This window comes from Benincasa hispida, chromosome 10 (genome assembly GCF_027475165.1).
Source record: "Benincasa hispida cultivar pf3 chromosome 10, pf3_genome.v1.1, whole genome shotgun sequence".
Taxonomy (NCBI): domain Eukaryota; kingdom Viridiplantae; phylum Streptophyta; class Magnoliopsida; order Cucurbitales; family Cucurbitaceae; genus Benincasa; species Benincasa hispida.
Window position 1 is genome coordinate 36586433 of NC_143487.1, and position 13882 is coordinate 36600314.

General features: G+C 36.9%; 1 pseudogene across 1 annotated transcript; it reads right to left on the reverse strand.

The window, feature by feature from the left end:
* Positions 1 to 974: 974 nt before the first annotated feature.
* Positions 975 to 3622, reverse strand: LOC120088687 (cytochrome P450 81Q32-like; annotated as a pseudogene). The gene is made up of 2 exons (XR_016532587.1): positions 2749 to 3622; positions 975 to 1833 (listed from the first exon to the last, which is right to left on the reverse strand). The product of XR_016532587.1 is annotated as a cytochrome P450 81Q32-like (transcript).
* Positions 3623 to 13882: the final 10260 nt, after the last annotated feature.

The window sequence follows — 13882 nt, forward strand, 5'->3', positions numbered from 1 at the left end:
GAATGAGTGTAAAAAAAAGATTAATGGTGTCTCTTTGTATAGAAAGGTGTTTGACAACTCCGTCTCCTTTGTAAAGAGGTGATTTAGGGAACGGTATCATTTGTGAAAAGAAAAGATGTTATAAGTTATAACCAACTATCAAAGGAGGGTATATAATGGTAATATGTTTAAAAATCAAGGGCAAAATAGAAAGGTAAAAATTCTCCACCTTACCCTCTTTTAATATAATATAGATTTTTTTTTCCTTTTTGGTGGCTTCCAAATCTCTCTTTTTTTTTTTTTTTTTTTTCCTTTTTTTCTTCACAACTTTTTTGTTTTTAAAAAGGTATTATTTCTTATTGCCTCTTACCCAAGTTACTTAAAACTTTGTCTTCCCTCAAATAATATTTCAAAAATCGAATCACTAATTTACATACCTCAATTTATTCATTTTATTATCATATTACAACCTTTCTTCTCCAGCAACATTTCACAAAACGAAATAACCAATATAGCAACACTTAATGTCCAAATACTAGATGGTCAACGTTCGGTTACGAACATCTAAAAATAGTTCCTAATTGACATAATAATAGTCTATCAGTAGTAGAAAAAAAATCACTAATGAACATATCAATAGTTAAAAGTGATAGACATCTTTCGAAGACTCCAAAAAAAAAAAAAAGAACATGATAAGGCTATCAGAGATAAACTATAAAAATGGTCTACTGCTGATAAGAGTCTATCACACAGACTATGTATATGTGTGTATATTAGTGATAGACCAAAAATTTTAAAGAATGTTATATATTCAATATATATTTATGTGACATATTTGAAAATATGACAATAAATCGTGCTACCCAATACAATTATCCTTATCTTTTCTTTTCTTTTTTTCTTTTAAATATGAATTCTTGTAATATTTGAATTCATATAACCTCTAAAGAATGGTTCGGGATTGATGCGAGTAAAATCGAACTACATTGGGATTGATAGCTATACAATATAATTTTTACTATAACCACGATTTGTTCCATTATTTCAAATGAGTATACTCGTAGTCACATTACATTCTGTCATTAGTTTTTAAGGTCATATTTAAATTTCAAATATTATCATTTATTTACAATATGTGGGGTAAAGGAATCAAATTAGTTATTTCAAATTTGATAGTACAAACATTATGACAGTTGAACTATGCTCATTTTAACTCAGATGTTGTCAATTGCTACGTGCGTTCAAAATGACTTTCATGATTAGACGTGGTTTACACTTAGCTACCAATGGTTGAGCTTTAGGCATTGTGAGTCCTTTACCTTCACTCATGTCAATTAATGAGTTGTTCACTCTTTCCCATTCAAAGCTTTGTATCGATGATGCTAGAGTCAAACCAGCCACTCGTTGAGCCATTCCTACACCAGGACATGCTCTCCTCCCACTTCCAAATGGTATTAGTTTATATGAATAATCAACTTCAATCCCACTTGCATGTCTTTCAGGTTTAAAGCTTGCGGCATCTTCCCAAATACTTGAATCTCTATGAACAGCCCAAGCATTGATCAATATAATTGTATTACATGGAACATCATATCCTTCTATTTTACACTCTTCAAATAATGCACAATGTGGCACAAGCAAAGGAACATGTGGGTTAAGACGTAAAGTCTCAAAGATTATTCCTTAAAGGTAACTTAAATTTGGCAAATCAGCTTCATTAACTAGACGTTCATGTCCAATTGAACTGTCTATCTCAACTTTTGCTTTTTCTAATACCTCTAGATTGTTGAGCAATCGAGAAAGTGCCTATTCCGAAGTCACAGCTGTTGTATCGATCTGGGCTAATAATATATCCTACAAAAACCAAACACTCGTTGGAAGAAGGCGTAATTCAAAATATAGATTCAAGAAAGAGACTAGTTATTATTTGTTATTGATTACTACCCCTATTTATACTAGTTGACACTCTAAACTTTTGGTTAGGATTTTGTCAATGTATACTCTAAACATCTCTTAGAAGAAATTTGTCTAGAATATTGTAAACTTTAATGTTTCTAGAGATTGAATTTTGTTTCAACTAGGCCTAAGTATTTATTGTCCAAAATGTTTTTATATTGGATTCTATACATGCAAGACGCTGATATTAATAAGCCCATATTCCTAATAAGTCCAAGACATCCCATTCTTTTCACTAATGTCCAAAAGATTCCATTTCAAACAACACTTTCAAGATGTTGAGAGTACAAATTGAGAAGAAATTATCATATCAAAAGAAAAAAAAATAGATTACAAGTTTACTCCTAACATGTTGATGTCTATTTGATTTTTGAACTTTTAAGTGTTTAATAAGTTCTTCAACTTTCAATTTTGTGTCTTAGTAGTCACTAAACTTCATTTTGAACCTTCAAAAATTGTTTATATTTTATAGAGATATGTGAAATTAAAAATATATGTCTTATATCGTATATAGGTCAATAATCTATTAGATATAAAGAAAAATGAGAGATCTAATGGACAAAAATTGAAAGTTTAAGAATTTACTAGATAACTTTTACCATTTATGAGCATAGTGGATATATGAAATTGAAAATTTAAGAATCTATTTAGACACTCGCTAAAGTACTTTAGAAATCTATTTAGCACAAATTGAATGTTTTGAAACGTATTAGACACTTTAAAAGTTTAAAGACTAAATACACAAAATCTTGAAAGTTAAAGATTAAACTTATAATTTAACAATAAAAAAGAGAGAGAGAGGAGAATATATACTTGAATGAGTCCTTTGATAGTTTGATCGCTGTAATATTGAGGCTCAATGTTTTGCAAGCTAAGTAAATGATGAATCATAGTGTTCCCTCCATCATTTTGATTCCTAATCTCATCAACTAACTGTTGAAGAAATTCATCTGATGTCTTTGCAAGCTTCTTGACACTCCTCATAAAACCAGTTGGATCAATCTAATTCCACAAGGGTATGAAGTCTCCTGGATTAGTTGCCCCACCATGTGCCATAATTTGTATCACCAACTCCCTAAACTTGTTAGAATAATCTTCTTCATAAAACTTCTTACCACACACTATTCTCATAACAACATTCAATGTAAGATCTTGCAACAAAGGCTCCAATTCCGCTACTCTAAACACATCTTCCAACTTAGAGTAATTACTACATAACTTATATAGCAAACGTTCGATTTCATCTTCTCGAATTCCCGAGAACAATTTGAGGCGATTCGTTGAGAAAATCTCAAGAGAGCTGATTCGATGGAGGTTTCGCCAATGTTCGCCATAAGGAGAGACCCCATCGCGGTTTGATTGTATGCTAAGTACTTTGCAGTTTTCGTGAAAGGACGATTCGTAAGAATGATATAGTTCTTTGTAAAGCATTCATGCACGGCAGAGGGAGAAGAAACAACTGCAACAAGATGGGAACCGAATCGGAGAGAGAAGACATGGCCATATTTTTGGGAGAGGTTTTGAAGTGTTTGATGTACAGGATGTTTGAGGAGATGAAAATGGCCTATGAATGGAAGACAAAAAGGTGGGGTTGGTGGGAGGTTTAGGCTATGAGGTCGCAGAAGAAAGTTGAAGGCAAAGATGACGGACAATAGAAAGAAAAAATAGAAAGGAAGAGAACGTCCATTTGCGCTCACACTGCTTCGCTTTGATTTCTCTCCTTTTGAATATAGCTAAGGTTCAATATTATGCACAAATTTTAAAGGCAACTAAGAAAGCAACCTTTTCAACAACATACAAATATCTAGGGCATCAAGATAAAATTAATATTCATATTCACACATTCTTTTTATATTTCAAGATAAATTTAATAGAAGATTTAAACAACATACCTCTGGGTCATTAATGTATCTATAGGTCAGATATATCATTGATACATATTTTAATCCATCACTATATTTGAATGAAGAAAAATTGCAGCCACTCAAATTTTAACTTTTATCTACATCTTTTGAGTAGTTGGTGCAAGTATACATATACAAACACATATATGTATATCAAATTTACTTAAATTTTGGTGTAGTCGTTTTCTATAGGAGAAAATATGCAGCCACTCCAATACCCATGGATGCAAAATTTCAAGACATCATAATTTTAATTTAAACTATCTATAAATTTTAAAAATAAAAATATTTAGATGCATCTTGAGCTTCACATATCTTTGGTACATCCTACTAAATTATCCATTCATAATTTGACATGTGAAAAATTGTTCTTATTATAGTTTAATTCATTTTTAGTGTCAGTGAAAAGAATGGAATACATAAAGACAAGTGCATCGTATTATACTAAATTTATATAAAAAAATTTAGTTCAACGATAGGTATGTGATAATTCAAACATGTGATCTATTTTAGTCAATTTTACAAAATTTAGTCTTAGTTAAATAATTAATTTTAATAATTTATTTCAACAATCTCATGCTTCAATAATTTCCTTTTATTTAAAAAAAATCACAAAGAGAAAAAATGTAAAAATATTTACAGAAATAGTAAAAAAAAAAATACTGATAGGATACTGATAAACTTCTATCGACAAAAATCAGTGATAGATTTCTATCCATTTTTATCACTAAAAACACTGATAAACCTCTATCGATCTCTATCAAAGAAGATCAAAATTTTTCTATTTTGTGTAAATAGTTTCCTTATTTTTCTACTTTTGAAAATTTCCCTTTTATTCATTTTAAAAAGAAAATGTGGAAACCATCTAAGTTTTTTATCAAATAAAGTTGTAAACTGAGAAAAAAGAAGCATTTGAGAGAAGATTTCTCCAATTCATTGCACACAAAGCGTTGATGAAACCGGTAAACATGATGGATTTTTAATTTTCTTTTATTTATTCTTTATTTATATTAATTACTTTTTTTCAATCAACTGAAAAGAAGAAAAGAAAAAAGAAAGAGAAAGTGAGGGATGCACAGTGTCACAATCGCTCTTTCGGAAGCTTCTCTTAGCGATTGTGCGGCACTTGTTCCCGCTCACGAACAAGCCAGCCAACTCGAATACGGACTGTCGATGGCACACCGAGTGCCTCTTGCAACCTCCACCCCCGTTTTAGGGAAAGCGGTTTTAGAAAATGGGTTTAGAGAAAAGGTTTTTGTAAGAAGATTGGTGAGTGTGAATAAAGAAAGAAAGATTATAGTAGACTAGAAAGCAATAAGCAACAACAACGGCTTTATAGAGTACTACTCCGGGTATGAGGAAGTGATGGTTAGTCTTATCCCCATATAGTGCATTCTGAACAGAAAGCCAACTGGCGCCCTTGCATATGCAAAAGGGCGAGTGGTCACTTACAATGAAAATGTAAAGAAAGCAAGCTAACTAAGCTAATACAATACAGGATATGAAAGTATGCTAGAAGGGGGTTGGATTGGGCATGCGGCCATGGGCAACAGGCCTTGGACAAGCATGACTGTTACATTCTCCCCCACTTAATTGGTTGACGTCCCCATCAACCGACCTTGTTCAAAACTTGCGATGGCTAGAGCTGCCTTCTTCAAATCTTCGGCCCGCTCCCAACTGGTCTCTTCGTCGGGGAGATCCTTCCATTTCACTAAGAACTCTGTCAGTTCTCGTCTGGGTCTTCTAATACGGCGCGTACGTTTGTCCAGGATTTGTGCAACTTTTTTTCTCAGCAAAACTCTTCATCGTGACCGGTGGGCGCCTTAGCATGTTTCGCTGTTCGCCCTCGGGATCGGGGTGATAGGGCTTCAGGATACTCACATGGATGACAGGATGAATCTTCATCCATGAGGGTAACTCAACCCTATGTGAGGTTCTCCCGACCTTCTCAATTACCTCCACTGGACCTTCATATTTCCTTACTAGCCGTTGGTCTCTCTGGCCTCGGAAACGAAACTGCTCCGGTCGTAGCTTGATCAGGACCTTGTCCCCAGCTTGAAACTCAAGGGCCCTCCGCTTCTTACCAGACCACTTCTTCATCCTCCTCGATGCTCTTTCTAGGTAGGCGCGAGCTATCTCAGAGGTTTTGCTCCACTCTTTAGTGAAGTTATGTGCCTGAGGACTTTTGCCTGCATAAGGGTGGTCCACCAAGTGTGGCATGGGTGGCTGTCTGCCGCACACCACTTCGAAGGTCGTTTTTCCGGTCGCGGAACTCTGCTGGCTATTGAAGCTGAACTGAGCCACATCTAACAACCCGTCTAACTGTTTCCGAAGCTCAGCCAACTCTGGCGGGGCCATCCGATATGCATTCTTGGCTGGCGGTTTTGCCCCTAGCAACAACTCACTCTCATGGTCAATCCCTCTTCGTGGGGGTAAGGACGTGGGCAAGCTTTTCGGCATGACGTCCCGATACTCTTCCAAGACAAATAGAACGTCTTGGGGGATCTCCTCTTCAGTGGACTCAAATGATTCTATCGGGATGGCCATGAACGTGGGTTCGTCGTGGGCCAGGCCCCTCTTCAATTGGAGGGCCGAGATCATTCTCACCCCATTTGGCCGCTTGATACTGGCTTGGACTACGGTCGGTGTAGATCCGGTAATGACTAAGCATTTGGCGAGGGGCACTGGTATGACTTTATGTTCAAGTAGGAATTCCATCCCCAGTACCACATCGAAATCATCCATCTTGACAATCACGAAGTCAACGAAGCCCTTCCAGTCTTCTAACTTTACCGAAGTTCTCTTCGCTATCCCCGTAATCGGTAGGGCTGCGGAATTCACAGCTTTCATCTTCCCTGCATCTCTTTCCCAATTCAAGTTCAGGCGGCGAGCTTCCTTTTCAGCCATGAAGTTATGGGTAGCCCCAGAGTCAACCATAGTGGTTTTGGCCGATCTTTGGTTGACCCAAGCGTCCACATACATGAGACCTTTCTCTAGTGGCTCCGTCGCCTTTCCTATATTCTTCTGGAGTGCAGATAGGAATTTCAATGCCCCCATCCTGGGATTCTCAATTTCTGCCGCTGGCTCGGTTACCGTCTCCTCCAGTTCAGCCTTGTCTTCAGAGGTAGAGGCTAATGTGGCTTGAAAAGCATTGAACGCAGTTCGATTTGGACATTCGCCCGCCCTGTGTGGCCCTCTACATATGAAACAAGACAGGGGGCGATTGTAATTGTTATGCTGTTGTGGCGGCCCTCGTCAGCTGTTTCCTGATCTCGGTTGGGATGATTTACGGTCCCCCCTGTGTTCTCGTCTCCTCCCCCAAGTCTGGGAGGACTGGAACGGCTGTTTCTGTTTCCCCCATTTGAGGAAGTTGATTGCTTCCTCACATCTTGTGAGTCAGTGCTAAGGTCGTATAGCCGTTCAGCTGCCGCATAGGCAGAGGGGAGATCTTGTACTCTCTGTTCATATAGTTTTGATTTCGCCCACGGTTTCAGCTCTTCCACAAAGCAAAAAACCTTGTCTTTTTCAGACATATCTCGTATGTCCAACATGAGTCCTGCAAACTGTTTTACGTAGTCCCTGATGTTACCTGTTTGCTTTAGCTCTCGGAGTTTTCGTCAAGCCAAGATCTCGAAATTTTTAGGGAAGAACTGCGAACGGAGTTCTTGCTTCAATCTGTCCCAAGTATCAATAGTGCAGCGTCCTTCCTGTATGTCTGTAAATCGTGATCTCCACCACAGTTTCACATCTTCAACTAGATGCATCGTTGCTATTGTGACTTTCGACTCTTCAGTCACTATGTTCGTCGCCTTGAAGTATTGCTCAAGGTTGAAGATAAAATTTTCCAGGGCTTTCGCTTCTCGCACCCCACAGAAGGGTTTCGGTTCTGGGATTTTTATTTTGCTCACTGCCATTGCTCCCCCAGGTGGGGCTTGGTTCCCTACCACTCGGATGGTGAGATTCACCCTAGCACTCACATCCGCTATCTCGGCTCTGACGACATCCAGGGTCGATCGAAAGTCTTCAGATAAATCGGTTACCATCTGAAGTATTGCTTTTTGGGAGCTGTCCAGCTCTTCGACACGCTCCTCTATGTGGGCAACAGAGCCCGAGGAGCTATCGCCTCGTTCAAAGCTGCCGGACCGTACTGTTTTGGTCTCGAGGGTCTCTACCCTCATCATCAATTCTCTGACGGGTAATCCGTCTAGGCGGCCTACCACCGCATCAATTCCATCGGCTTTCTCGGCAACTTCTTGTAGCCGAGTCTCAAGGAAACGGACATTATCTGGGACCTCTCTCAGGTAGAGCATTTGTTCTTCCATCTCTACCAATCTGTCCACATGGGACTTGTTCAGGTTCTTCGTCGCCGACATGATCACTGATCTTCCCTCTATAAGCCAACTTGGCTCTGATACCAACTGTCACAATCGCTCTTTCGGAAGCTTCTCTTAGCGATTGTGCGGCACTTGTTCCCGCTCACGAACAAGCCAGCCAACTCGAATACGGACTGCCGATGGTACAACGAGTGCCTCTTCCAACCTCCACCCCCGTTTTAAGGGAAAACGGTTTTAGAAAATGGGTTTAGAGAAAAGGTTTTCGTAAGAAGATTGGTGAGTGTGAATAAAGAAAGAAAGATTGTAGTAGACTAGAAAGCAATAAGCAACAACAACGGCTTTATAGAGTACTACTCCGGGTATGAGGAAGTGATGGTTAGTCTTATCCCCATATAGTGCATTCTGAACAAAAAGCCAACTGGCGCCCTTGCATATGCAAAAGGGCGAGTGGTCACTTACAATGAAAATGTAAAGAAAGCAAGCTAACTAAGCTAATACAATACAGGATATGAAAGTATGCTAGAAGGGGGTTGGATTGGGCATGCGGCCATGGGCAACAGGCCCTGGACAAGCATGACCGTTACACACAACACCTGGCCAGTCCAACCGTAAAAAATTGTAGGGTTCTTTGGACATATGGTTAAAAACCAATTATACTTTTTTAAAAAAGCCAAACAACTTTGTAGTTATAAAAATGGCCAGAATATTTTAACAGTACAATTTCGTATTTGGGAAAATGGCAATTATACCCTCCTACAAAATCCATATATTTTTGGTGGGTTTAAAAACAAAATCTTTTGAATAAAAAAATACCTAAATATCTACATATACACTAATAACAGAAACTAGTAAAAGATATCTCCATTTTCGAAAATTGTGATATAATTACAAACAAAACAAACATCAAATCAAAAATCAAAAATAAAAAATCAAACTAGCATTTAATGGTTGCAATACTCATTTCAACTATCCCACCCATTACATATACCAAGTAGAAATGAAACCCTTCGTCTTTCATACCTCATTTCAGCTACCCACGCAAAACTGACGTTAGAAACCCTCGAAGTCATTATCTTCTGAAACCATGGAAGCCATGGTTGCCGGAGAAGCAACATCCATTCTTGCAGAAGCATCAACATTCCAAGCTCCGGAAATCATATGATTCTCCGCACACCCTTTGTAGAAAACTCATACCGTGTCACTGGAAAGCTCATACGATTTTTCGCACATCCTCTGTGGACATAATCTTTGCAGAAGTCATTGCCAAAACTCACCCAGGAACCCAGGTAGGGATTTCAATGCACAAACCCCCCAACATCTGCTTATATATGGTTATGTTCGAAAAATGTTTTTTTTTAAAAAAAAAAAAAAGTGATTCGAAATAATGAGGATCGCGGAATAGCCGTTTATTCTACCCTATTTATCCCAATGTATTCACTTTTTTTAACGACCACAATGTAACTTCAACTCTTCATATGGTAGGATATGAAGAAGGTGACTTCGACCACACAAATAAGATCGAGTGATCGATTACGGGCAGCAGGCATAACTGGGAAAAAAAATGAAAACCACAACGAACATAACTCTGGACAGTGACGATGAGGTATGCATAGCATTATAAACTTACACCTTGGAAAACTAACATACTGATTCATTGCATGCATATCATAGGAGACAAGTGGAATAATGCACGAGGAGGAATAGGCTAGGAAATTGGATTCATCAAAGGAAAAGTCAAGGAAAAATTCTGGCAAGAAAAGGAAAGGGGTAACCACTGAAAATACCACCCCAAAAAACAAAAGAAGAACAAGGTAAGTTTATACAAGATATTAGGTGCTTGTTTCACCATCGTTTTGTATAAAATTATGTTCAGCCAATGCAAAGGGAGAAGAAACACAAAAAGAAGAAGAGATTTATTAGGGAAGAAGACATGGAACATAATGTTGAAGTGGATGAGGTATGTACAGTGTACTTAATTAAATTATAAAGGTCCTAAGTAGTCTGATGGCAGAATGTACAAACAGAAGGAGAAGCAATCTGGCGCCCACGAAGAATCAGAAGAAAACTCGGTAAGGTACTATACCAACTCAAGTACAAATGAGACTAGCAATGACGTTGAGGAGAATCGAACAAATGTCACCAAAGCTGCAGTTACACTACAAAAGATATAGCCACAAATACAATGTACTTGTATAATAACATACCTATGGTATATGCATCTTCTTACTCCTATTTGTTGATTGCTATGTTTAATTACTATGTATTTGTGTTTATGTTATATATGCTACTTCTTAAAGTGGGTTGTTAATTATTGACTTAATTTCTACATGTGCTTCATGTATATTATTTAATTTTAAACTTGTGATTTTGTTATGATGTATACTTATGATTAATGGATAATATTTTTAAATAAGCAACCATGTACATGAACTTATATTGTATATGTTGAAAATGCTCCATGATATACAGTTGTATGTTTATGCATATATTTCATACGTTCTATCTACGTAAATGTTTATTACGTTTTTGCTTATCATTACTCGATGCTATGTGCCTGTACTACATCTACTTAAACTCGTAAAAGCCTAAGGAAAATGGAAAGAAGAAATGCAAGGCAAAAGTAGAAGAAAATACTTCTATAGAAAACAACAAGGTGTGTATTGTAATGTATGTACTTAATCATACAAGCTACAATTAATGCCATTTACATTCTCCCAAATGTGTTTTCTGATAGGGTGATCCGTACTTGATGAGGAAGTCTAAGAGAAAACAACCTTTAAAAATTAATCTCCAGACCAAAACAGATGTAATTGAGAAAATAAAAAAGAACCTCCTTGAGGAAGCCCTATTTAGGTTCACAGAGTGTTGTTTTGGCCATTTTCTAGATTTCTCGATTACTTACCAGTCTTCTTAATTGTTATTACACTTAATTCAAAATCAAACTAAACCTCAGTCCCCAGATGAGTTCAAGTTTCTAACAGGAGGAAAGAATTGTGATTCGGTCTACGAGAATTTGCACTAATTATAGGATTAAATTATGGACCATACGAAACATAGATATCGACCAAATATAGTGTAATCATCATATCAAGGATGTCTATTTTGAAGGAGAGAAGTCCATATCTAGGAGATATGATGATGATATGTTAAAGATAGCCCAACTTGATTTCCTAGAAAGTTTCCTCCTGCCTAGGCAAGATACTGTACATGTAAACATAAAGCACATTATTATGGTGGATGATGAGGACCTGTTTAACAAATACCCATGTGGTAGGCTTACATTTGATCTTTTAGTAGACTATGTTGAAAAAGCATTGCATAGTAGGAGAGTCGCTAGGATATTAATGGGGAGTTTGTGTTCCCCTAGCTAGCTTGGGCATATGAGGTAATCCCGGCTCTAAGTTCTACAAAAAATTTCTTTGCAAGAATAATCAACCACTGGATCCGAAGGATAATAAGCTGGACTTTCGATACACAACCAAAATGGAAGGAAGTAAAGAATAAGGTGTTTAATTCACCTGAGGTAATAACAATCTTGAATTGATACTTTTCCCACGTAACTACAAAATATTATTGATCCTTATGTTTTTTTAATATTGCAGCTGGAAATTTGGCCCTTATTGGCTATTGAGGAGGAAATGAGTACGACGTATTTTAAACCATTCGCAGCTGAAAAAGAGGCAATAAGACGACAATATGAAAGGGGGTTGGACAATAGAAATGTGGTACATGACATAGATCGAACAACAGTGGGAAGGGGTATAACATCTTTATATGATCAAAAGTTTATGAAGGATAAGTGGGAGTCAATTGAAGAATCACAATTGAGATTAAAAAAAAAAAAAAAAAAAAGAAAACCAACTTGAACTGGTAGAGAGCATGGAGGATATCGTGGAAGCACTAAACCAAATGGCGACAAACCTAAAGAATTTAAAGATTTCAAATGTCCAAATACATGGACTTGCCCACAATGGTACCAATGAAGGAAATAGGTTTGAAGTGTTCAAAGTATGTTCTTTAAATATAGTGTATCTATTATTTTTTTTATACATCTTGTTTGTTGTGTCCTGAAATTCCTTGTACTTTGGACCAAACAGGAGACAACTGAATTCACTAGGGATTTGGATAAGTTGGAACAAGCGCAAGAGGAAAATGAAAAAGAAAATGAAATTGATAATGGAGAAACAAATGACCAACAACTATGGTCCTGAAGAGACAATAAAGATGATGATGACCAAACACACAAAAGTAAACCTCCCTCACCAACCGATTGGACCAACCACCAACGTAACCGAGCAAGTAACATTCTTGATAATGAGAGGGGGGGAGGGGGGCAAAAGCAAAAGGATGAGGGATCAAAACAGGTATGAATGAACCAACAACTATTTAATAATTTGTGCGGGTAGTTAAAAACGATTGTACGCTTCTAGGAACATGCTTATCTAGACGAGTCTGATGATGTAGCAAACAATTTAATCCGTTCGATAGATGAGAGAGAAGTATATGAGGAATTTAATTATAGCTTAAAAGGGAAGGCTATTGTTAAGGTACTATATACAACTAAACCATCTTCGGATATATACTCTAGCTAATAATAACTCGATGACTCTAACGATGTGAAACTTTCCACGTGAACATGCACCTACATACACAACGGTTAACAAAAGAACTAGTTCAGTGGTAAGACCTAACCGATTTATACATAGTGTCATTTGCCACACATGATAGTAACTAACTCAATTTCCTTCCCTTTTTTTCTTACAATATAATTAAAGGTTAGTGGGTCAACCGTGTTGCATGAGTTTGGAAAAAAATCAGTCGTTAAAATGGAAGGGGTTTATACAGAGGTATATACACATCAACAAAAACATCAATGGTACTTAAAATCATTTTATTTACTAACAAATTTCTTGTTGTTTTGGTTGTACCAGATAGACAACAATCTATAACAAAAGACATTAGTCATCCCGGGGATGCATACACAAATCCCACTAAAGTATCGCTTGGTAGTGCCAGGAGTACACGTGTATAACACACCAAATCGTAAATCGGTTGATGGAAAAATCAGGAAGAAACTCCAAGCAACCGACATATATATCGATGCACGGACCAAAGTGATCCCATATACTTACAATCCCCCATCATTTGACCTACACCTCAGCCAAGACCATAATTAAGCTTCGTTATGGAACAACTCTTTTGTTTGCATGAACTCTTTTGTTTAGGGTTATGTTTTTGGTATCTTCACTCATAAGATCTTAGTATGTTTATGCATTCCAAAAGTAGACTGGAATAGTACTCTTTACTTAGTATGTTTATACTTATGTTTTTCTAGTTAGACTAGATTATATTTTGGGTATTTTCTTGGTTACAACAGTTGGGTCTAAATTTCTCAATTACTAGAAAATTACAACAAATTATTGTAGAAAAATCAACTTTGGTGTTATTAAATTACCTAGGGCTAAATAATAGTTGCTTTTGCACATCTTAGAATAGATTATTATGTTGGAGATGACGCCCTAAAGTCTCGTGTTCTGTAGTTTGTAAACATAGTTTGTACGAACGCTTGTGATGTGTAATATATGATATTTTCTTTACTACTTTACTTTGAACATTGGATGTTTTATTTGCTTTACGACAAACAAATAACCTAAAATCCCTAGTTGTCATTATGTAACTTAAGCATGTATGTGGTGACATACAAGTAGA